Source organism: Notamacropus eugenii, chromosome 4 (assembly GCF_028372415.1).
Source record: "Notamacropus eugenii isolate mMacEug1 chromosome 4, mMacEug1.pri_v2, whole genome shotgun sequence".
Classification (NCBI taxonomy): Eukaryota; Metazoa; Chordata; class Mammalia; order Diprotodontia; family Macropodidae; genus Notamacropus; species Notamacropus eugenii.
Genome location: NC_092875.1, coordinates 361,350,108 through 361,376,939, shown reverse-complemented (window position 1 = coordinate 361,376,939; position 26,832 = coordinate 361,350,108). Strand labels below are relative to the sequence as shown.

The following is a 26,832-nucleotide window of genomic DNA, read 5'->3' as shown; positions in this document are numbered from 1 at the left end:
CTAAATATTCTACAAAACATTTTTGTATAAATTTATATTTGTACATAGAGTGTTCAAATTGCTTATCTAGAAAGCTGACTTTGACATTACTTATAATTAAGCATCCCCCACCCCAAGCCTGGGCATTCACGCCCAATTGGAAATGCCAGAGCCACTCATGGACTTGATCGCAATACTGATCCTTACAGAAGCTTTAACCAGATCTATTTTTCACTTGGTCTAGTTTGTCCCTTTTTATACAGCCTGCTGGCCTCCTGCTCCAAAGGGTTGACCATATCAGTTCTGGACTTAATGTGGAAACCCAATTTGTTTTTACCTTCCTACAGTTCAGAAATCCTGAACACATGTTCTGCTAGCCTTAACCCCAGCCTCAGCCTCTTCAGCTGCAGTAATTACAGGGTAACTAACTGATCCTAGCTAATAAATTTTGCTAAAAAGCATATTGAGGAAGAATTTAGTTTTTTTCTTGGTAAACTGAAGGATTTTTTTTAATCCTATATGTGCTAATTATAGCTAATAAGCTATAATTAATAAGCTAATATATAAGCTAATAAAATATTTATAATATATATTTATATTATCTGCATAATATAAATATATATTATAATATATAAGCTAATAAAGACCTTAGGTTTATGTCATATTTATGGAGAATCTCAAAGTTTTTGAAGTGGTCTACACTTTTTGCCTCATTACAATATAGGGGTATAGATATCGGCATTTGTTACTTAGGCAGATTATCCTTTTTAAACCTATTTGGCAGGAGTTTTCTATCCCAGAATGTGACCTGGCAACGAGGTTTCTTTTGGGAATGAGAAAACTGGTGCAGAATAGAAGCATTGTATCATACTATCGTATTTTTCTTTTATGAGGAAATTGCTGTTTTATTGGTGGCAGTAACCATGGATTTCAATAATTAAAAGGAAGAATAGGCAAAATTCTAAGAGACAAGAATTGAAAATTTAATAAAAAACCATGTCAAGCATGAATAATATCTTGAACACTCAATTCATTGGCCCTGATATGCTTCCTATTAGACCCCTGCTGTAATCACATTTTGGTGTCTAAAAGCTCTCATGCTTGCACAAAAAGATAAAGACAATATGTGGTTCCGGATTTTTTTCATCTCGACAGTAGCAAATCCTATGGTAATGGGTTACTTATTCATTCATTCAACTTACATTTGTTGAGTTGTTTAAAAAGGCAAGTCCTATTCTCTCAGAGTACTTTGAAGAGCTGAACTTTTATGTCAAGAAGTTATGTGTGTATGTGAGTATGGATTTCTTCCTATATGCCACTAAGATGGAAAATTCTCTGCAAGTAAAAGTCATAGTACAGGAAAATTACAATAAAGGCAGAGAATATTTTATAATTGAAGTCATTTGAGATATCAGTTTGGCAGAAGGTCTCTAATTAAAATTGATTGTCAGAGAATGAAAACTTTTGGATGACAGGGTGTAGAGGAAAGAATTGATAGTTAGTCATTCTGGTTTCTTTCCCAGATTTAGAATTGTATTCAGTGACTTGGGATGAGTCAATTAAATTCTATTTGCAGAATTTTAAATGAAGTTCCCATGACTCTAGTGGCTACTGGTTCATTGACTCCACTTAATAATGGTGAACCTAAGAGGATTTCACCAATCTTGTCTCACCAACAATGTAGGTCTAACATTGAGCAAAGAACAAACTATATAATTCCATTTTTGCTTTATTAAAAGAAAAATAAGGACAAGTTTTAGGATGATAAAGTTTGGGAGTTTATAGATAGGGTCGCATAGTAGTTTTTGAGACTGAGCTTTGGAGGCTAAGAAATGGTAGTATAAAACTGATTAAAGAAACAAAATTAAGTATTCAAGGCCATGGATGGACTGCTCAAATTATTAGAGTTCCTCCTTATATTGAAAATTTGCCTCACTATGTCTTCCACCTGCTGTTAACAGTTCTGCCTTCATGAAGAAAAAACAAAAATGTAGTTGACAATTATATAGCAGTTCATGACTTACAAAGTACTTGGCATATATTTATCCTTGAAACTCTCGAAGGTGGTTAATGAAGATATGATACCCATGTTATCAATGAGGAAAGTATCTCAGTCTTTGTCTGAAGTGACTTTGGAGGGAATGGGACTAGCTCCAGTTGAATAGCTGCCCTAGTTCTTTCAGGCCTGGTTCAGCCCTAAGGAAGTGCTAAGACCCTATCCCATATCCTTCTACTCTGGAACTCTCAGGCTGAATGCTGCTGCAACATGTTGTGACCCTAGACAAAACATATTTCTCCTTTCTTATGTCCCTCTTTCTCTGCAAGTCTTCGGATGAAGGGTAGGTCTACAACTTATTAAAGAATGGTGGCAGAGGGGCGGAGCCAAGATGGCGTAGTAGAAAGACGTACATACACATAGCTCCGAACCCACAACCCATAGAACAACTACAAAGAAGTAACTCACGGCGAATTCTGCACCCAGAGGCCACAGAACATTGGAGCGAGGGAGATTTCTGTTCCGGAGAGACCTGCAAACCTCTCGTAAAAGGTCCTTCGTGCTGCGGACTGGGCACCGGGACTGGGAGCTGAGTACAGCCCTGCCGTGGCCGCGGCACCAAGAGGAACAGATCCGAGCGGGCTTCAGGGACGGGATCTCCAGCGGCCGCACAAGTACCTCCACCCACAGGTGACGGGGGTCGGTGAGAGAATCCCTTTGGCGGGTCGAGGGGGGAGTGGGGTGCCCCCATGGCTCGGGCCCCCTCGGGAGATAGAAGCTGAGGGGCAGCGGCAGACCAGGGCTCTCCAAGCAGGCAGGAGCCTGGATCCATTGTTGAAGGTCTGTGCATAAACTCCCTGAGGGAACTGAGCCTGAGAGGCAGCCCTGCCCTCACCTGAGCATCTGAATTTAATCTCACACTGAATAGCAGCCCTGCCCCCGCCCAAAGCCCTGAGGCTGGAAGCAGCATTTGAATCTCAGACCCCAAACACTGGCTAGGAGGATCAGGAGGCGAGGTGGGTGTGAGGAAAATATTCAGAGGTCAAGTCACTGGCTGGGAAAATGCCCAGAAAAGGGAAAAGAAATAAGACTATAGAAGGTTACTTTCTTGGTGAACAGGCATTTCCTCCCTTCCTTTCTGATGAGGAAGAACAATGCTTACCATTAGGCAAAGACACAGAAATCAAGGCTTCTGTGTCTCAGCCCACTCAATGGGCTCAGGCCATGGAAGAGCTCAAAAAGAATTTTGAAAATCAAGTTAGAGAGGTGGAGGAAAAGCTGGGAAGAGAAATGAGAGACATGAAGTCAAAGCATGAACAGCAAATCAGCTCCCTGCTAAAGGAGACCCAAAAAAATGTTGAAGAAAATAACACCTTGAAAACTAGCCTAACTCAATTGGCAAAAGAGGTTCAAAAAGCCAATGAGGAGAAGAATGCTTTAAAAAGCAGAATTAGCCAAATGGAAAAGGAGATTCAAAAGCTCACTGAAGAAAATAGTTCTTTCAAAATTAGAATGGCACAGATGGAGGCTAAGGACTTTATGAGAAACCAAGAAATCACAGAACAAAGCCAGAGGAATGGAAAAATGGAAGATAATGTGAAATATCTCATTGGAAAAACAACTGACCTTGAAAATAGATCCAGGAGAGACAATTTAAAAATTATGGGACTACCTGAAAGCCATGATCAAAAGAAGAGCCTAGACATCATCTTTCATGAAATTATCAATGAAAACTGCCCTGAGATTCTAGAACCAGAGGGCAAAATAAATATTCAAGGAATCCACAGAACACCGCATGAAAGAGATCCAAAAAGAGAAACTCCTAGGAACATTGTGGCCAAATTCCAGAACTCCCAGGTGAAAGAGAAAATATTGCAAGCAGCTAGAAAGAAACAATTCAAGTATTGTGGAAATACAATCAGGATAACACAAGATCTAGCAGCTTCTACATTAAGGGATCGAAGGGCATGGAATAGGATATTCCAGAAGTCAAAGGAACTAGGACTAAAACCAAGAATCACCTACCCAGCAAAACTGAGTATAATACTTCAGGGGAAAAATTGGTCTTTCAATGAAATAGAGGATTTTCAAGCATTCTTGATGAAAAGACCAGAGCTGAAAAGAAAATTTGACTTCCAAACACAAGAATGAAGAGAACCATGAAAAGGTGAACAGCAAAGAGAAGTCATAAGGGACTTACTAAAGTTGAACTGTTTACATTCCTACATGGAAAGACAATATTTGTAACTCTTGAAACATTTCAGTATCTGGGTACTGGGTGGAATTTCACACACACACATGCACACACGCACACACACATAGAGACAGAGTGCACAAAGTGAATTGAAGAGGATGGGATCATATCTTAAAAAAAAATGAAATCAAGCAGTGAGAGAGAAAGATATTGGGAGGAGAAAGGGAGAATTGAATCGGGCAAATTATCTCTCATAAAAGAGGCAAGCAAAAGACTCATTAGTGGAGGGATAAAGAGGGGAGGTGAGAGAAAAACATGAAGTCTACTCTCATCACATTCCACTAAAGGAAAGAATAAAATGCCTACTCATTTTGGTATGAAAACCTATCTTACAATACAGGAAAGTGGAGGATAAGGGGATAAGCAGAGTGGGGGGGGATGATAGAGGGGAGGGCATGGGGAGGAGAGTGCAATTTGAGGTCAACACTCATGGGGAGGGATAGGATCAAAAGAGAATAGAAGTAATGGGGGACAGGATAGGATGGAGGGAAATATAGTTAGTCCTATACAACACAACTATTATGGAAGTCATTTGCAAAACTACACAGATTTGGCCTATATTGAATTGCTTGCCTTCCAAAGGGAAGGGGTGGAGAGGGAGGGAGCTAAAGAAGTTGGAACTCAAAGTGTTAGGATCAACTGTAATGTTCTTACCACTAGGAAATAAGAAATACAGGTAAAGGGGTATAGAAAGCTATCTGGCCCTACAGGACAAAAGAGAAGACGGAGACAAGGGCAGAGAGGGATGATAGAAGAGAGAGCAGATTGGTCATAGGGGCAATTAGAATGCTTGGCGTTTGGGGGGGGAGGGGAGAAAAGGGGAGAAAATTTGTAACCCAAAATTTTGTGAAAATGAATGTTAAAAGCTAAATAAAAAAAAAATGGAAAAATAAAAAAAAAAAAAAGAATGGTGGCAGAAGAGCAGGAGCAGGATGTGTAGGGAGAGATAGAAGGAATACTAAGGAAATTACTGAGTGAATCCTAGTGCATAAATCATAGTTCAGGTTGTACAGCACTGAAGGAGTGTGGGAAGTTTTTGGAAGTAGGGTATAGAGTGAGGACATTAGGGATTACCATTCTGTAATGAGAGTTAAATATCTTCCCCCACCCATTAATAGACCTCACATGGAACCCATCAAGGGAAGCTTGATTAGGGGCAGCTTGCTTTTGCTTTGTAGGAAGGTCCACATCTTTTGTTAATTTCTCATGAGGCACTGGACACACATGGTCTTGATGCCCTTTGGTTCTGAAAAGTATATATATATATATATATATATATATATATATATATATATATATATATATATATATATATATATATATATATATATATATATATATGTATATGTATATATATACATATATATATGTATATATACTCTGAGGTAAGGTTTTGCTTTGAGTCTCATTTTTTGGAAGAATGTTCATGTGATATGACCAGATGAGATGCTGAGTAACTGTTACGGAGCCCCTGGGTTTTGAAATACCTTCTGAATTATTACTTCATCCTTTTGAGCTTCTTTTTATCCTTCTTGGTGCCTTGGTCTAGGTAGGCAATTGCATTATTTTATTATTGCATATATTTCTTATTTTAGGAGTTTGAAATTTAGAAAAAAATGTCTAATCCTCAATATTTTTGGTTGCATGACTTGAAAGTTAGTCATAGGATTCAGAAGTCTGGACCCACGTCATAGAAAGTCTTGAATGCCTGAAATACAACTAATCTCTTTCTACTTGCCGTCCTTGAAAGAGCTGAAGATAGTGATGATGTCTCCCTACGTTTTTGTTTGACTTGTTTTCATGTAATGTGGTATCTAGACCCATTATAGTTTGGTAGATAGACCTTGTTCTTGTGCCTTTCAACTTTATTCTTTATTAAATTTTCACTTGTTGTCATACCATGAAGTTGGAAGAAATGATTGATTCCATGAAGGTCTTATTCCCTGTGACTAGAATTTAAAATAAACTCTATTTGTTCATTGATGCCCAAATGCAAATGATGCTCCCATTATTGAAAGATCATTGGAGCTAATTGTCTCAGAACTATAGTATCATGGAATTATAGATTTTAGAGAGGAGTTCAGATGTAATTTAGAGCAATGTAGTCATTTTTAAAAAAAGGAAACTGAGGCCCAGATAAATCAAGTGACTCATTTACACAAGGTCACAATGCCAGTAAATGTCAGAAATCAGATTCAAATCTAGGTCTCTAATTCTAAATCTAAATCAAAATCCAAAACACAGAATTTCACTCAAGTTAGTGCAGGAATGCCAGAAGTGCTTCCTGAGTCTGGAGCTCATTGGAAATTAAATATTGCATATGTTGATATATACAAATATACATCTGTATATTGTACGTATACATAGACAGATATGAAACTTGCTTTTATTTATCTCTCAACTCATGTGTGTGTGTGTGTGTGTGTATGCATGCACACATGTGTCCTTTGTGTAGGAAAGCTTTACTCTTTCATAATGGACTGGATTTTTAATTACAGATAAAAATTAATTTGGAAGTACCTCTGGTTGCTAAGGTAGTTTATCAAGCTGGGGAATACCTTTCTTTAAAGTTAAAACAAACAAACAAAAAGATTTTAAAACTTTGGAGTTTCCTTTGCTGCTCTTAAACTTACTAGGAAAATAATGTGAGTTATTCCTGAAGTGTTTGGGTTTGAGCAGTTACAATAGTATCCCAAAGTGGTTGCTCAGAAGTGTATTTCAATTGTTCTCATTTTTACATAAAAGTTATATTAGGACTATGGGGTATTTTTTTCTTACTAGCTTATAGTTACATTTATGTTTGTATGACTGTATTCAGCTCCTATTTACAGAGCACCAAATTAGGTACTAGTGGTGAAACAAGAAAGTAAGACATAGTTCCAGCCTAATGAAACTTACAGTTTAATAGAATAATATATGCACCTCCCTCTCTCTCTCTCTCTCTCTCTCTCTCTCTCTCTCTCTCTCTCTCTCTGTATGTACACAAATGTATATATATAAAATCAGGGAATTATAGATTTTAGAAGGGAACTCACACAAAATTTAGGGCGATGGAGTCATTTTTAAAATAAAGAGGCTGAGGTCCACATAAATCATGACATATATCTATACCTGTATATATATATATATATATATAGCTACATATATATACAGGTATAGATATGTATCAAGAGAGAATATGTAGGCGTAAATATATAATACTAAATGGGACATGATCTGTGCATAAAAGAGTATAAACAACATCCCTGTGGGAACTTAATAGGAAAAGATCATTTAATAGAATGATTTGGTCAAGGACTTTTGATGATATGCACAGTCTATTTACCGAGAAGAGCGACCCGAGAGAATAGAAATACAGTTTAACATCTGCCTCCAGATTTCTGATTGTAACCTCAATTCATGACTGTATAATACAGATTTCTCTAACTAACCATATCCATTTCTTATCACTCCTATATTCCACATACTCTGAGCACTTTTTATTATTCCTATGTCTAGAAGCATTATGTGAATGAATAAATAAAGCTGGACCTCTTTAGAATATTCTTTTTGTAACCTTTTTCTATTAGGAAATTGATCCTATTCAGTTTTACTAAATATAAACAGTAGTATACTTGGTTTCACAATTATATCCTTGTCCCATACACACACACTTCAGTTTTATAAAGAAGCCAAAACCCAGAGAACTGAATTGCCCAAACACAGGTATTCAGTACCAAGGACAGGTCTTCTGACTGTAGAGTCAGTTATCTTCTCATTCTGCCTAACTCTGAGTACAAAGTACTATGGAAGGATACAAAAATGAATATAGCATGCTTCCTGTGCACAAGGAGCTCACAGTAAAGTTAAGGGTGCCAATGATGTACAAGAACAAGGAATGAGACTAGTTTTCCATTCTGAGATCTTGTAGTTCAGTGCTATTTCATTAAATTTTACCCCAAAACAGAACAAAAAACCCTCCTCGGGTTAGCAGAACAACCATAAAATTCCTACTTTACAGTGGGAGATATTGTGTTACAGAGGGTTTGTATCTCGTTCAAGGTCACTAGGATAGTGAGTGGCAAAGGTCACACACAAATCAGGTCTTTTGAATTCTATTACTATATCATAGTAGTCTGAGGGAATGCAGGTAAAATTACAGAAAAGGACTGCAAATTTCACATAACCCAATTAATCCCGTCATTGCACATGAGTAACTGTTATAATTTTTCAAAGAGCTAGGATAAGGATAGGAATGAACATTTGATTTAATTGGCATAGGGAACTCTCAAATGAGGGAAATTAACTCCCTTTAACAATGCAAATTAGGACCATTTCTGAAATTTATATTCTTAGAGTTGTCCAGACCGCTGAGAGGCTAAGTAATTTTTTCCAGGTCACCATAATCAGCATGTGTTAGAGGCAGAATCTGAACCGCACAATTCCAAATTCTGAAGCCACCTCTCTAGCCACTGTCATGCTGCCTCTCTTTTCAGGAAAATACTAAATTTTATGAATGTCAGAAAAATTATGTATTGAGATGTGTTTTGTCAGCATTTTATCCAAATATTATGTATGAACACACTAAAAAAGATTTAATATATTTTGCAAATATTTGCATGTATTTTATTCATTTAATAATTGAATAATTTGGCTAGTATATGCAAGTCAGGCATTGACTATACCATTACCTGGTAAATTCAAGTTCACTAATAAAATTTGCCAGTCACTCTATATCATGAAGTGGATATACCTAATAAGGGAAGAAAAACATTCTTGGGAGAGGTAGAAGTCCCAAAGTGTGGATAATAAGATTTTTCTACTTACTGTCAAATCAGGACTTTAAAAAAAAAGATTCAGTTATCTGAGCATATTGTTTAAACTAATATTTTACAACTGCTTCTGAAGAAGTCACGAAGTCAGTAAGCATTTTTTGTTTATTGCTATATTTCAGGCCCTGTGCTACACACTTCATAAATGTCACATTTAATTTTCACAACAACCCTATCAGATAGGCGGTATTATTATCTCTATGTTCCAGTTGAATAAATTGAGGCAGATAGAAGTCAAGTTACTCGCCCTGGGTTACAACACTAGTAAATGTCTGAAACCAAATTTGATCTTGTTTTCCTTACTCCAGGGCCAGCATTTTTATTCATTGTCATTTAGCTACGTGTAGGCACAAACAAGATATATGCAAAACAATTTGACATCATCTAAGAGGTAAGGCACTAAGATTAAGGAGGACTGGAAAAGACTTCACATATAACATGGATATTTAGTTGAGACTTGAAAGAAGTTAGGGAAGCTAGAGGCAAAAATAAAGAGATGGGGGAAAGCCAGCATAAATGCTCAGAGTTCAGAAATGGAGTATATTGACCAGGAGCAGCAAGGAGGTCATTGTCTCTGGATCAGAGTACTATACATGGCAAACAAGAATGAACAAAAGGACTAAAAAGGAAAATGCCAGGTTAGGATAAGATATATAAGAAATCTAAGCTACTAAAAGTCTTGAGATATACAGAATAAAAGGACTTGGGATACTATAGAATTAGATCATATTAACTCCACAAATTCCTGTACTCGATCACTTGATTAATCATTGATACCTCTTAGTGCTTAAGATAAGACCGTCGAGTTTGAATGTAATAGTCAGCTTATTAACTTGCTCATTAATTCATTCAACAAAACTTTATTATACAGACTTTTGTCTTTTGATGATCTATTTCATAGATGTTCATTGTTCATGTTGTTTATGCTATGTTTGGTGATTGGTGTTTAATTCTGTTGATAGAGGAATAATTAATGTGTCTTCTTTTAGTAAACATATTGAGATCATCTTTTTTCCCTCTTTTCTGGAATGGAATATAAACTTATGGATTCATCATCCGAGGGAACACTATTTACCAATGCAGATGACAATCCTTCTGCAATTTAAAATCTTAATAGAGTTGTCTGGGGGAGAGAGGACACTGAAATATTAAATGACTTGCCCAGGGTAACACAGTAAGATTGTAGCACAAATAAGACTTAAACTCAGGTCTTTCATGATCAAAACTTTTCTATTCATGACTTCCTATTGCCTCAAGGCTGATCCTTCATTAGTGAAATCAGAGACAAGAAAGCATTGAAAATGTGGTAAGACATTGTTAGGAGATTGACCATTTGTGTATTGTTGGTTGTTTTTGGACGGTGATTAAATTTGAAGTCAGAGAAGGAGACCTTGTGTGGAGGCACTTAGAATAGATATATTCTATATGGACCCTATTCTGTTCTAAAATGAATAAGAATGCTGGGTTTTTAATCCAGAAAACCTGAGCTTGAATCTGTCTGGGTATTTAATTTAACCTATCTCAGTCTGAATTTCCTCAATTGTAAAATAGGGATAAAATAAAATTTACTTCACAAAGTGGTTCTGAAGATCAAATAACATAAGATATAAAGCACTTTGAAAATCTTAAAATGCTACATAAATATTATTATTATGAGTATTATTATGATGATCAATATTATTATAGTGGCTAATATCATTATTTCTGGCTTTACTTCTTACTGAAGTGGTGACTTCGGGAAAACGAAATAACCTTCCAGGACCTGTTTTCTTATTTGTAAATGGTAGAGATGATCTCAGAAGTCCCTTTCCAGCCCTCATACTTACGGACCTATAAGTATACATGTATAAATTTTGGAATGGCATTTAGTACATCATTTACTTATAAAATAATTTGATTTCTAATATATTCAGGATTCACTGTTAAATAGTATCTATGTGATGGTAATGCTAATAGTAAGGTGTATTGCTTTTTTTCCCCACTGCCATTTATTCAAGGTACTTTTCTTCCCAGGCGTGAAGGATTTTGCAAATAAAATGTCTGGCAATGAATAGAAAATGAGTGGAGTTTTTTAAGAGTTCTTGTAATGCTAAAGTTAATGTGGGTGATGAGAACTTAAATGTGTAGGCATTTCAAGCAAGCTTAATCCTATACGTTTTATACTTTTATTTAAGAATTAATAATTTTATATGTCAGGATATTAACTTAAATTTCCCAAACATCTAATTATTTGAGATTTGAATATATTAATTATGTAAAAATCAAAAATGTCAGTTAACTTTATTATACTGGGATGATAAGAGAATGTACATGTTTCATCATTTATTGAGAAATGAAGGCATGTGTGTATATGTGTATGCATGCCTCTGTGTGTGTGTGTGTATGTGTGTGTGTGTGTGTTCCTCTGAAGAGAATGGGATCTCTGGAAATTTTTTCTCTGTCTTCTGACTAGATATGTCTTCAGAAGAAATTGTTGCATGTCTTCTTGGAAATTAATACCATAAATTCACTACTAATATAAGATAACTTATAATAAAGTATTATCTCAAAATAATAATAATATGTCATTGGTAAAATATGATGTGTTTTATTTTAAAGCATTTAATATAAAATCTTAAAAAGTAATGAATATTTGAAATGTGCATATAAAAATCAAATATAAGCAGAGTACGGCCAGAATTAATGCTTTGAGGGGACACATTAGTACATTTACTTTAAAAGAAATTGTCCCTGTGGACTACAGGGAAGAACAAGGAAAAATAATTGAAGATGAAATGTCTGTTGTCAAACAAGAGCTAATGACTTGGCTAAGTCATTAGTTAACTCCCACTGATGGACAGCTGCCAAAATTTGGTAGATACTGAGCTCCTCTTTTATTTTTTTCTCTACAGAAAAAAAAAATATGTGTGAAGAAGCAAATGCTTCTATGTGCACTTGAACCTTCATGTTAAGGTGACAGTTCCACCTTTCATCTTTAATTAGAAATGCATTGGGGTATATAGGGTGTTCAGGGACAACTAGCACCTATAGCACAAGGGCTTGCAAGCCCTTCTCAGGGCTGATTTTTTACCTTTGGTGTCTATCTGACACTCAATTCTCACCTGTGGCTCCAAGAAGCTGTAGCATATGCACTGGCCATACCCAGGTAAACCATCTCAGTAGAAAGGCTAAACCAGATTGAGGGTACCCAACAGGCTTCAAACCTTTCTGTGAATTAGGGTGATGTCTATCTCAAGTATGTGAAGACTTCCCCCAGTGAAATGAGTGAATGAGAACAATTTGTTCCAATGGCCATGAAGGCAGCTGAAGCTGTGGAGCGCATCATTCACTACATCCCAGGCCATCACCTGTCATCTTGACTTTTGTCTTGCCCCTGAACTTTGATGACTCTGGAAGGTAGAGTGAGTCTGATGACTGTGCAATTCTACCTTACTTAAATTTATTTCATGTATGAATCAAGACATCAACTTCTCAGGTCATTAGTACTCTTTGAAAGTGAAGGGCAGACTTCACTTTAGTTCTCCTCACTGAGGTCTGTTTGAATCTTGGCACTACTTGAGTCATGGCCTTGTTTAGCCCTGTGCTTTTGTGCTTGGGGAGTGATGAGGGCCTAGAGTCTGGTTAGTCTTAGCTTTCTGTCTATGGAGGAGCCTTAGGCTGCAGATGGTCTCTTCCCCCCACCCTTTCCTTCATCCCACCACTCCTCTTTTCACAGAAACCCAGCTATCTATAGACCTTCTGCATGAGAGCTGCTTGGAACTCTGGTAGTCCATCACTATTTGCAGAATGTTCCCTTTTGACATCTTTGTCTTGTCTGCATAACTTCCATAGACTTTCACTGTGGGAATTAGAATTCTGGATATCTATCTAGAGAAATACCTGGATCACAGTCTTTCATGGCATCATCCAGAGAGCCAGATGTGCATGTTATTGAGCACAGTACAGACGGGCTTCTAGGCAAGATATCTTTGCTAATTAGAGTGCATCATTGGGCATTCAGTTATGATAATGTCCTGGAGGATCCCACACTGATGACTTGACCTTCATCTGACATGTGCAGTAAGGTCCTGTGGAAAAACCTGGTCATCCCAGATCTAAGTACCAACAGCTTTCCAAGACTGAAGAAGCAAAAAATAGTTCCTCTGTAACTCCCTCAACTTTCAGCGACCAAGTGAACAAGGCCCCACCGGTGAAGGACAAGGCCTTCATCATGAATTTTCTAATTTCAAAGAAGACACAAGAAAGCATCCAGCACTTTGAGCAGCAGGCAAGGTTGACAGACACAGGATACACTCCCTGCAAAAGCTTCTCTACAGAAGAAATCAAATACCACCATGTAGTATGCATGCCTCTGGGCAGTCCATAAATTAAAGTTGCAAAATGGAGAAATGACAAAAGGGATAGACTGATTGCTTCAACCCAGTCTTCTCCAAGTAGTACACCCCATTCTTCTCCCAAGCAAAAGCCCAGAGGCTGGTTTGCTCATGGATCTTCTACTTCCTTACCTAGCCTAGTTGTCAGCAACATGGACTCTGGAAATGGAGATAGAGACAAACCGTCAACTGAAAAATGGAGCCTTTTTGGAACAAGAACCCTTCAGAAACTGGACTCCAGTTTCAGTGTCTAGTCCTACAGAGGTACTCAGAAGCTATCACCAGTGGAGCTCATTCAGGTTCAGGCTACTAGAATTGCAGAAGATCCAGCAGCTTTCAAGTCACCTAAATTGGACCTTCCAGTGATAGAAGGAAAGAAACAAGCTCCACAAACCCATAACATCAAACCAAGAGACATGAATGTGTTGAATCCTACTGGGTTCTAAAGCTCCTTTTCCATATGAGCAAAGTTGTTTTCCCTAGTGAACCCATGGTTATGTTGAGAGAGTATCTTAGACTTTCTTTCTTTCCTATCCACATTGCGATTGTCAAATGTCTGAAGTGAGATTTGAACTCAGGTCCTCCTGACTCCTGCACTGGTAATCTATCTGCTGCACCACCTAGCTTCCCCTTGAAGGTATGGTAGAATTTGAATTAAAGTACCTATCTTCCATTAGGTATTTCAATGGTTTGCCACAGCTTTCTGAAGCATAGAGTTTTTTTTGGATATCATCAAATATTTCAAGAGTTAGTGAACAATTCTTAAATTAACAAAATAAAATGAATTTATTTTATTTTAAAAACAAAGCTAAAAAATGCTCTACATAATTCTGGTGAGGCTGGTAACAGAAACAATAAGAACTGATTGAAATAAATATGATTTTCCATTGTAATACCTTGACATTACTAGCACATCATGTGAACGAGTATCTACCAGAGACCTGTTGCAATGATACTTCAGTTTATCCACGGCTGCATCAGTCATGGTGAGTTTATCAGCAGGCACTTATTAGATACCTAGTATGTTCCATGCACTATGCTAAGACTTAGGGATACAGAGAAATAAAAAAAATCATACCTGCCCTCAAAAAGATCACATTCCACAAGCAGTTTTTTACCACATATTGTATGCCAGACACTGTATTAATGATAGAACAAGATAATACAGAACCAGATCTTAAACTATACTATAAAGTGGTAGACAGTTTGAAACTGAATACTTAAAAATGCACACAGAGTACATGGAAGGCAATTAGGACAGGTACTTCCTCTATATCACTAGTTCACAGCTCATCTCATGTCACTGTGGCCAAAAATATCATCACTTTGGATAAAAGCTTCTGTATATTCCCAATTCCTATAGTCAATGCTACTTAACCTAACCCACTATATTTAGCTGACCTAGTTTCAATTTTATCTTCGTAAATCTAGCACCATGCATAGTACCTGGCACATAGTAAATGCTTAATAATGCATTTTTTAACTTTCTTGTGGATGTTACAGAGGAAAAATATAGGAGACTTAGCAATTTCTTTCATTTTGAGGTTAAAAGAAAGTGAACAGTTGAGAATGACTACAATGTTGATAGTGGGGGTGATTGGAAATTGAACACCCTGTTCTTAAGTAAGGAGATCTAGAGGGCCAATTTAGGGCGAAGATGAAAAATTTAATATTTTTACAATTAAGGGAATACAAGACAGAGTGGCATAATGACATTCGTAGTTTCTGAACTGAAAGTAAAGAGATCTGGATTCTAATCTAGCTTTTCCCACTGACCAGTTATATTACTTTAAGCCTCATTTTCCTCATTGATAATTGTATTGGTAAACACCCCAACATACACAGGGGAGCCTGCTATCACAGGTTCTTTGATCTGCTTTTCTAAAAGGAAAGGCAACTTTTGAGGGGTTAACAATCTCCATCAATGATGCACGTATATCATTCACTTAGTTCAGGAAATCAGCAAACAGCAGTTCCAAATTGTCTGGCATATACAATGCATATATCACAAATCAACAAACAGGTTCAACTGTCTGACCATAGTTGCCAGAGAGGGAAGCACCAACATCTTGATTTTCAAAGCCAGGGGGCTGCTTAGTGGCTTCCCAGAATCTCATCTGGCACACAAAGCTTCTTCCAAAAACTAAGCCCCAAAGTAAAATCTCATCCTCTGAATATTTATGCATTTTTTAGAGTCAAAGGGCATCCCAACCCTTGAGAACCAGCACCTCATTAACAAAAAGACCTTCCTACAAATCTTCCTAATCAAACTCCACTTAATGGGCAGGTCCATTAATAGGTGGGAAAAAATCTTTAATCATATTAACAATGCAAATTAATGCAATTAACAATATAAATATACTGTTTGTAGTTAAAGAAATTCTTGTTTCTGTACTTTACTCCTAGTAAAGACTCTTGGTTGATAATGACAAAATTCAATTAGAGGCAAGAGATCTCTGAGGGAGATTTCTCATATATATAGCATTATGTTACAAAATAATTACATTCATAGGCTCTCATTATTAGAACTCTTTCCTTCTGCCTAAAGTATTTAACTTTGTCAAAAGAGTCATAGACCTTTGTTTTCTGATATTTTCTAATTCTACTGTATGATTTTTTCTCTCCTCTGAACTTCCCTTTCCACTCTATTCTAATTAGCTTTTTGTCAAGGAAAAGAATGGCTTCTTAGATAGGATACTTCAATACATCAATTGATCTGTGATCTCATCAATATGAATAACTCTTTTCAACCATGTATACCCTAATCTTACAATCCGTTTCAGTGGCTTTGGAGTATGATGACATAGATTCAAGTTCTTCCTATGATAGTACCTTTCTGACCCCAAGTGGTTAAGTCACTACAATGTCCCTGGACCTGTTTCCTCTGGAATAAAATAAGGGGATGAGACTTGATATCCTTTTAATTCTCTCCTTGCTTGAGTTCTATGATACTTTTATATTATTTGCAAAAATTTGCCTGTTTCTTTCTCATATATTCATCAAGGTTATACTTAATGCAAATATAAATTATTCTATATAGAGATATGATAATTTTAAAAATAGACATTGAGTCAGTAGCTCCTGATTTTTTAATGTCTTTTTTTCAGGAGGAAGAGGAAATGCAAACTAGATTATCCCTCAATTAGTGACATTTTTAATATCAATATTTCTTATGATGTTGTCTGACTGTCATAGAATACCATAGCTTCGGAAGAATTGAAGTTGAGAATACTTCAAAGGACAGTAGAGTACATAGATACAGATAGCATTCCCAGTGACTAACATAGGACCTATTATTACATGGTTGATAATTTATAAATTTTTTTGAATGTTTGATAGATGGTAGGAATGGACAAACAGAATCTTATTACAAATAAGGAATTGTATAGAAAGTTGGGTGGTGAAAGATGTCCTCTCAAAAATGTGGGTGATAAAAAATTAAGCAAAATCAATGACTACGTAACAGAAAGCCCAAATCTTTCTTTGTTTTCTCTGGAATGATATGAGAATGAAAAGAAGACCCCTAGCATATCAGGTGTAGTATCAATGGTAGGTATAACAAGGTATTTCATACTACTCTTTTGGAAAAGATGGAGTGATATGGACTGTTTAATTGTTGACTAGACAATATAATTAGATAGATACAGAAATGGTTGGATGATAGGACTCTATATGGTTCAATGGTATCTTGGCAAATGATTTCCAAGGATTTGTGCTTGGCTTTTGCTCTTTACCATTTTTATTATTAACATGGATGGAGTTTCAGTAAATTCAGATATGATCTTTATTTTTGTCATTGCTATTATTTCTACAAACATATTCAAAATATCATTTATGGGAATAGCATTAAACTTTTGTTGAATGAAAATTTATCTTTTTAAACATATATTTTTAATGAAAGCAAAAATATTATCCTTTATTATATTCAATGAATATCAGTGATATACTCATCTTGTCTTTCACATTTCTTTACTGTATTCTTTTTTTTGTATTTTAATTTATTTATTTATTTAACTTTTAACATTCATTTTAACAAAATTTTGGGTTCCAAATTTTCTCCCCTTTTGTTCCTGCCCCCCAGCCCAAAACACCGAGCATTCTAATTGCCCCTATCACCAATCTGCTCTCTCTTCTATCATCCTTCTCTGTCCTTGTCTCCATCTTCTCTTTTGTCCTGTAGGGCCAGATAACTTTCTATACCCCTTTACCTGTATTTCTTATTTCCTAGTGGCAAGAACAGTACTTGACAGTTGTTCCTAAAACTTTGAGTTCCAACTTCTTTCCCTCCCTCCCTCCCCACCCCTTCCCTTTGGAAGGCAAGCAATTCAACATAGGCTGTATCTGTGTAGTTTTGCAAATGACTTCCATAATAGTCGTGTTGTATAAGACTAACTATATTTCCCTCCATCCTATCCTGTCCCCCATTACTTCTGTTCTCTCTTTTGATCCTGTCCCTCCCCATGAGTGTCGACATCAAACTGCTCTGTCCTCCCCATGCCCTCCCTTCCATCATCCCCCCCATCCTGCTTATCCCCTTATCCCCCGCTTTCCTGTATTGTAAGATAGGTTTTCATACCAAAATGAATGTGCATTTTATTCCTTCCTTCAGTGGAATGTGATGAGAGTAAACTTCATGTTTTTCTCTCGCCTCCCCTCTTTATCCCTGCACTAAGAAGTCTTTTGCTTGCCTCTTTTATGAGAGATAATTTGCCCCATTCCATTTCTCCCTTTCTCCTCCCAAAATATTTCTCTCTCACTGCTTGATTTCATTTTTTTAAGATATGATACCATCCTGTTCAATTCACTCTGTGCACTCTGTCTCTATGTGTGTGTGTATGTGTGCATGTGCATGTGTGTGTCTGAAATCCCACACGGTACCCAGATACTGAAAAGTTTCAAGAGTTACAAATATTGTCTTTCCATGTAGGAATGTAGATAGTTCAACTTTAGTAAGTCCCTTAGGACTTCTCTTTGCTGTTCACCTTTTCATGCTTCTCTCCATTCTTGTGTTTGAAAGTCAAATTTTCTTTTCAGCTCTGGTGTTTTCATTGAGAATGCTTGAAAGTCCTCAATTTCATTGAAAGACCATTTTTTTCCCCTGAAGTATTATAGTCAGTTTTGCCGGGTAGGTGATTCTTGGTTTTAGTCCTAGTTCCTTTGACTTCTGGAATATTATATTCCATGCCCTATGATCCCTTAATGTAGAAGCTGCTAGATCTTGTGTTATCCTGATTGTATTTCTACAATACTTGAATTGTTTCTTTCTAGCTGCTTGCAATATTTTCTCCTTGACCTGAGAAGTCTGGAATTTGGCCACAATGTTCCTAGGAGTTTCTCTTTTTGGATCTCTTTCAGGAGGGGATGTGTGGATTCCTTGAATACTTATTTTGCCCTCTGGTTCTAGAATCTCAGGGCAGTTTTCCTTGATAATTTCATGAAAGATGATGTCTAGGCTCTTTTTTTGATCATGGCTTTCAGGTAATCCCATAATTTTTAAATTGTCTCTCCTGGATCTATTTTCCAGGTCAGTTGTTTTTCCAATGAGATATTTCACATTATCTTCCATTTTTTCATTCTTTTGGTTTTGTTTTGTGATTTCTTGGTTTCTCATAAAGTCATTAGTCTCCATCTGTTCCATTCTAATTTTGAAAGAACTATTTTCTTCAGTGAGCTTTTGAACCTCCTTTTCCATTTGGCTAATTCTGCTTTTGAAAGCATTCTTCTCCTCATTGGCTGCTTGAACCACTTTTGCCAATTGAGTTAGCCTATTTTTCAAGGTGTTATTTTCTTCAGCATTTTTTTGGGTCTCCTTCATGCTTTACCTACACGTCTCTCATTTCTCTTCCCAGCTTTTCCTCCACCTCTCTAACTTGATTTTCAAAATCCTTTTTGAGCTCTTCCATGGCCTGAGCCCATTGAGTGGGCTGGGATACAGAAGCCTTGATTTCTGTGTCTTTCCCTGATGGTAAGCATTGTTCTTCCTCATCAGAAAGGAAGGAAGGAAATTCCTGTTCACCAAGAAAGTAACCTTCTATAGTCTTATTTTTTTTCCCTTTTCTGGGCATTTTCCCAGCCAGTGACTTGACTTCTGAATATTCTCTTCACACCCACTTTGCCTCCAGATCTGCCCAGCCAGCACTTGGGGTCTGAGATTCAAATGCTGCTTCCCAGCCTCAGGGCTTTGGGCAGGGGTGGGGCTGCTATTCAGTGTGAAATTAGGTTCAGGTGCTCAGGTTGGGGCAAGGCAGCCTCAGAGGCTCAGTTCCCCCAGGGGGTTTATGCAGAGACCTTCAACAATGGATCCAGGCTCCTGCCTACTTGGGGAGCCCTAGTCTGCTCCTGCCTCTGCTGCTGCCTCCTGAGGGGGCCTGAGTTATGGGGGTACCCCACTCCCCTCTCAACCCGCCAAAGAGACCCTCTCACCAACCCCCGTCACCTGTGGGTGGAGGGAGCCACGTGGCCGCTGGAGATTCCATCCCTGAAGCCCGCTCGGATCCGCTCCTCTCGGGGCCTCGCGTCCATGGCAGGGCTGTGCTCGCTCTGCGTCCGCAGTGCAACGCACCTTTTGCAAGATGTTTGCAAGGCTCTCTGGAACAGAAATCTCCTCTGCTCCACTGTTCTGTGGCCTCTGCTGCTCCAGAATTTGCCGAGCGTTCTTTTTTACAGATGTTTTATGGGCTGTGGGTTCGGAGCTATGTGTATGTGCGTCTTTCTACTCCACCATCTTGGCTCTGCCCCATCTTTACTGTATTCTAAGAAAATTATTCCCATGGGCACAATTCAATTTTCTCTATTTTATACTGTGTAGGAAGTTATTTTGAAAATCATAGGCAACAGTTTTATATATTCCATTTTATATCAAAGCTAAAAAGAATGTTTTCCTTCGTTCTTCTTATAATTTCATTTCTAAACAACCTATTACTATAATTAACTCCTAATTATTTATGTATTGTAAACTTGCTACAGATTACCAAAGGAAGAGTTTTCAGCAAGGAGATACTAAATGAACATAGTTATGTTTTTCATTATTTTCCAATATTTAGCATACACTCAGAAAAATCTACTCCTACACATCTGAGAAAGCCACTCTATATTGATTGGTCAGTGTGCTGATATAAATCTGATCATGCATATAAGTAATCCATTTCTCCTTGTGTCTCATAACCTGGCAGACCAACACAAGATATTCCCCAGCAATTCTTTTATTTTATTTTGAACTTTAAAAAATAAAAAATTTCCATAACATAATAGAATAGAGGGAAAACAGGATGATTGCACATGAAATTGCAAGTCTTTTTATGAACAACTTGCTATTCCTTTTAAATATATAGTAAAGCTATCATGTAAATTTCTTTTTTCTTTTTTCTTTCTTCCTCCACTCTAGAATGGCCACCTATACATATAAATATATATGCACACATACACAGACACATATATACATATACATACTTTTATGTGTATGTATGTGTGCATTCACACATATACATATAAACATGTACATGCATACATGCATATACATATAACCATTCTCTACAGCTATTTATCAGTTCTTTCTCTGTATGCAGATAGTGTCTTCTTTCATATGTCCCTTGTAGCTAATTTGGGTATTTACCATAGTAAAAATTACTTAGTTCCTCAGAGTTGTTCTTAAAACAATATTGTTACTGTCTACAGTGTTTCTGCTCATTTCCTCTTCATCACTTCATGTAAATCTATTCATAGTTTTCAAAGATCATCCAAAAATCATTTCTTATACCGCAGTAATATTTCATCGCAATCATCTACCACAACTTGTTCAGCCATTCCCCAATTGATGGGCATGCCCTCAATTTTCACTTCTTTGCCACTATGAAGAGAGATGCCATAAATATTTTAGAACATACAGATTATTTTCTTTTTTCCATAATTATCTTCGGGAACAGACCTAGTAGTGGTATTGCTGGGTCAAAGGGTATAGGAAGTTTAATAACTGTGCATAATTCCAGATTGCTCTCCAAAATGGTAGGATCAGTTCACAGCTCCACCAACAGTATATTAGTATCCCAATTTTTCCATATATCCTTCAAAATTTGTCATTTTCCTCATCAATCATTTAAAGTCAATCTGATAGATGCAAAATGTCATCTCAATGTTGTTTTTATTTGCAATTCTTTAATCAATAATTATTTAGACCATTTTTTTTAAGACTAGAAATTGTTTTCATTTTTTCATCAGAAAACTTCCTGTTCATACCAAGAGTAATACATAGATGAAAATTGTTTATAGTGCCTGCCTCACAGGATTGTTGTAAGGTGAGCAAGTTTATTTACAAGACATTTTTTTCAAAATTTAATTACAAGCGACAATCACCATTGTAACATTAATAGAAAAAGTGGTAGAAGAGACCCAAGATATAGATTAAATAATTGAATTAGTACATATGGAGGCAAATATTACAGTGTTGTCCTTGAAAGACCAGAAGACATCTTTTCACGTGTGAATCAAGAACACAGTGATAAGGAAACATTGTTATATTAGGAAATACCTTATTCAAAAGAATTACCAGAACAATGAATGAAACATATGTGGTCACACTTTTCTTTAAATAAAAAAATGTAGGGTGCCCATGGCAATATTTAGTTGGCTAATAATTACATTTAGATTATTTTGTGCTGTTGATATGTGCAAGTTTTTCAACCTTAAAAATATCATAACTGAGCTCAGGAATAGGATGACTGGGAGCACTTAGCATTTCATGCTTATGAGCATAAATTGTAATACAAGTTTTACTGCTGCTTGGGCAAGAGATGTGTTACTGAAAAGCTCAGTGTAAGCCAAGTTCTGAAGCATGCATAATATTCCAAATATATTTAGGGTGGTTGTTATTTAAAAGGAACTTTGCAGTACATCCTTCTGTCAGAACAAATATTTAAGAATACTTTGAAGGACCAAGCTTTATCAATTGGAGCAGTGATTTTTTTTTTAATCCATAAAGCATAGAAAATAGAGATAACAACATGAATATTTGTATTTCGAATTAAAATTAAAATATCTGCTCAAAGTTATTTGTATATAAAGTCTATTTACATAGATGGGAGAAGTTACAGCAAAATGATTTTTAAAAATTACATCAGTTGGTCCTTCTAATGCCAATTAAGCATTTACTATGTGCTAGACATCGTGGTAAACAGTAGGGGTGAAAAAAGAGGCAAAACCACAGTCTCTGCCCTCAAAGAACTCACACTTTAATAGAAGATGAGAAATCACAATGTATACACATGTTTCAGACAGAAGATATGGAAGATTATTTCAGAGGAAAGGCCCTAGCAGTAGAGGATACCAGTGAAAACGAAGTACGTGGATAAGAAGTTGCTACTTGAGTTAATTTTTGAAGGAAGCTTGGAAAAAAAAAAAACAGGAGGTAGAGGTGAGAAGGGGGAATATTCAAGATTGGGGACAGTTAGAGAAAGAGAATAGAATAGGGAGTTAGTGCCTCCTCTGAGTAACAGCAAAAAGTCCAGGGTTACTGAATTATAGGGTATGGGAGTGCATGAAAGTGTAAGACTAGAAATACATTAAATGCCAAATATAGGATTTTATATTTGATCATGGAGTTGATGGGATTGAGTACGGTATTGATATGACTATGCCTGAGTTTTTGATAAATCACTTTGGCAGCTAAATGAAGAATCAAATATTGTTTTTGCTGATTTATACGTAATAACTATGACTGGCACCTTAGAGAAAGAAATTATTAGCAATTTGACATTTCTAATTCATTCAAGAGAATAAAAGACAGAAACGCATTTCTTTAAAAAATGCCATAATGATTATAAAGATAGTATAACTATAGAATGTAGAAGTTAAATTATATATTATAGTAAATATGCAATGTTAAGTTCTGAGCAGTCAAGTCTCCAAGTGAATTTTCCTGAAACATATATCTTCAATTCTAAAGTATCATTCTCAATGGACATAAACAGCCTAAACAATAAAAAACGATGGATGATTCATTTTGGAGCTTTCCTTGAGTCACCAAAAAATCAGAGAGCAGGAATTATTGGAGAGCTAGCAGACAGGAATGAATGAAAATAAGAGGGTTTTCCACTCTCTTTGATTAGTTGTCCTCTAAATTCTGTTTTAAATACAACGTTTGATCTATGAGTTTGGGAATTATAACGAAGAAATTCAGACTTATTAAGCAGCATTTTTTTTTCTGTAATTGGCTTATTTTTGTATGTCTTAAGAGATTAAGAGATTAAGGTTGTGTTTTAAGAGATACCAGAAACATTGGAAAAAGTTGACCAACGATGTTCTTACATTCATGTTACTAAGACATAGAGGATAGGGCAATAAACTGGGACAAATGAAGTTCCCAAAAGGAAGAAATAGAGAATCATGAGGTTGTGGAAGGAAATGTAAGAAAAGATTTCACTATAGTTATAGTCACTATGTTTTGGAGTTAATAGGAAATAGCTTATCAATTAGAATTAAGTACAGGGTCACAGTACCTTGTTCATAATTGTGTTGTTATAAAACAGCAAATAAATGAATGACTGATTAAGCATTTATAATTTTTAAAATATTTCTTAAATATACTATCATATTAGGACTTTGATATGTACCATAAACAGAATATAATTTCTTTTCCTTCAATAACTGAGAATTTTGCATAACTTTTTGACCAGTATTCTAATTACAAATTCTTATTGTATAGTACTCTAAAACTGTAAAGTATAGCAGATTGCTTATCATCAGTAATTGTATTTAATTGCACTTCTATATTTTTCTTAAACAACTCTAATACTAGTCTTCTTTCCTTTTTTCCAGGACTAATGAAAAACTCCCTACCTGATCTGGCTTCTTACATCCCTTTCACTTCTCTATTCAGTTTTGCTCTGATTGTATCATTCTCAGGCCACATCACTTCAGATAAACTGTTCTCAAGATAATCTCAGTATTGCTAAATCTGATAGCCTCTTTTTTTCATTTTTCCTTCCTGTTTCTTTTCTTTTAATGTTACTGACCATAGCCTTCTCCTCAATATTTCCACTTCTTTCAGTTTTAGAGAGTGTCTTCTCACTATTAAATTGTGAGTTCCAGAAAGTAAGGGGTTATTTTTTGCCTTTCTTTGTATCCCCAGTACTTAGCATACTACGTGGCATACATAGTTGGTCCTTAAAAAAGGCTTATTGATTGACTTTTTACCTCTTCATACCTATTTGGTAATTCATCATCAATCTCCTTTATTGGATCAACATCCTGGTCAAACCCTGAGTATGTCTTCTAAGGCCCTAACCTGAACATTTTCTTTCTCTCACTGCACTTTCTTATTGGTCTCGTCACCTTATGTAAGTCCAGTGTTTATAACTCTATGTAGATGATTCTCAAGTTCATAGATCTAGCACAGATCTCTCTTCAGGGAACCACTCTTCCTCAGCTACCTGCTGATCATGTCTTCCTATGTCTACCTTTCATGCATCTGAAGTTTAACATTTCCCCAAAAAAATTCATTATCTTTTCCCCCTTAACCGTTCTTCTCTTTAGACGTTTCTTTCTGCTAAGTATATTCTTAGATTTCTGTTTACTTAAGCTCATTGAAACCTCAAAAGCATTCCATCTTCAACGCACCTTGATCAACCCACTCCACATCTAATCATTTGTCAATTCTTGGCACTTCTACTTCTGCAACATCTCACATCTGGCCCCTTTTCTTTGCTCACCCACTGCCACACTAATTCATCCCCTACCATAACTTGCTAATATATATCTTCACAAGTCTGGTCACTTCCTACTTTAACCCATCCTCTGCAGAGCTGCCAAAATATTCTTCCCAAAGGGCAGGTTTAAAATATTGCCCTCCATGAAACTTATTAGCTTCAGGTTAAAAAAAAAAAACAACAACAAACCTTCACTATCTGCCTCTCCCCTTTCCAGCCTGCTTTCATGTTACTACACTCTAAATTAAAGTCCAATTGCCCTAATTCTATTTCCTGAACTCATCATTTCACCTCCCACTTTGAAGATTTTTTTCATCAATTGTTCACCATGCTCTGATCTCTTTACCTCCACCTCTTGAACCTTGCTTCCTTCAAGATTCATTGTATATGTCATGCCCTAAATGACCTTTCTAGTATAATTTCAGTGCTTTTCCTTCCTCAACTTATAATATAATTGTTATTTACATGTTATTCTCCCCTCCACATAGAATGGAAATTCCTTGAGAGAGACCTCTTTTCGTTTTGTCATTGTGCTCTGTATATATTAAATTGTTAATTAATATTTATTGAATGTCATTAGCATGCATGACATTCAAGGCCTCCACAATCTGGAAAAATCTTCACTTTCTAATCATATCTACTAATATTCCTTTATATGTACTGTATGTCCCACCCAAAATAGATTATTTGACAATCCTCAAATACATAATATATCTTCATGGATCTATTTGTTTCTCCTTCTCCTTGTCAAAATCCTACATATTTCAAGCTGTAGCTTCAAGGCCTCCAATCTTAGCCTAGAATTACTATTTCTCTCTTCTATATTATCTCATAACTCTTAGGATATGTGGTCCTTATAGATTTACATCGCATTATAGTTTTTCGCTATAATTCTTAAATCTCCTGTGATTGAGTACGTGCTCCTTTGCATCAGGGATTTTGTCTAATATGTGCTTCCTTTTCACAATGCCTTGAACATAGCAGATGCTTAAACTTCTCTAGAATGAATTGAATTTTTTGTCATTTAGCTTTTTATGAAAGTTCAATATTTTTAAAATTCAGTAATTTGAGTAATTTACTTGGGTCTTAGGTCATTAAGGCTTTTTCCAATGGGGACAAAAAAGAATAGAAGAAATAATATTCTGCTCAAAATTATACTGAGGTGAGTTAGTTTAATATTACAATGTTAAAATAGCTTAGGAATTGATTTAAAATAATGTTCTTCATGATTTACTATTTTATTTTGTTCATTTTGGTATAAACAGAACAATTTGCTTCTAAGGAAGATAGATTTGGGGGATATTCAGCATTTGTCTGAAAGATCTAAGGTCCATCGATTTTATTCATCTTTAATTTGTAAGTGCACATTAGATTTCATTAGTTTGATTTCATAGAAATGCTGTGAGGGAAAAAAGAAATAAAGGCTCAGAAAATATAACCAGTTAATTACTTTGTCCAATTTTTGCACAACTAAACAACACCGGAGTTGACTAACCCATGTCTTCTAACTCACTGTATAATACTGTTATTATACAATGCTGAATCTCTTATTCTCTCAGTAGCATCTAATTCCAGCATTGTATCATCCTATGATATGATGGGTCATGCAAAAAGCATACTACTATGCAGTTATCCAAATCATTTATCAATAGTGTTAAACATCATGGGGCCAATGGTTGCTCCCTGAAGCATACCATTGGATTAAAAGCCTTACCACACA

At 36.2% G+C, this 26,832-nt stretch overlaps 1 protein-coding gene and 1 pseudogene across 4 annotated transcripts in view; both read left to right on the top strand.

Moving 5' to 3' along the window:
* CTNND2 (catenin delta 2) overlaps positions 1-26,832 on the top strand; it is a 1,167,955-nt gene that overhangs the window by 168,511 nt on the left and 972,612 nt on the right. The window lies entirely within an intron of this gene.
* Positions 12,937-14,024, top strand: LOC140498520 (putative monooxygenase p33MONOX pseudogene; annotated as a pseudogene).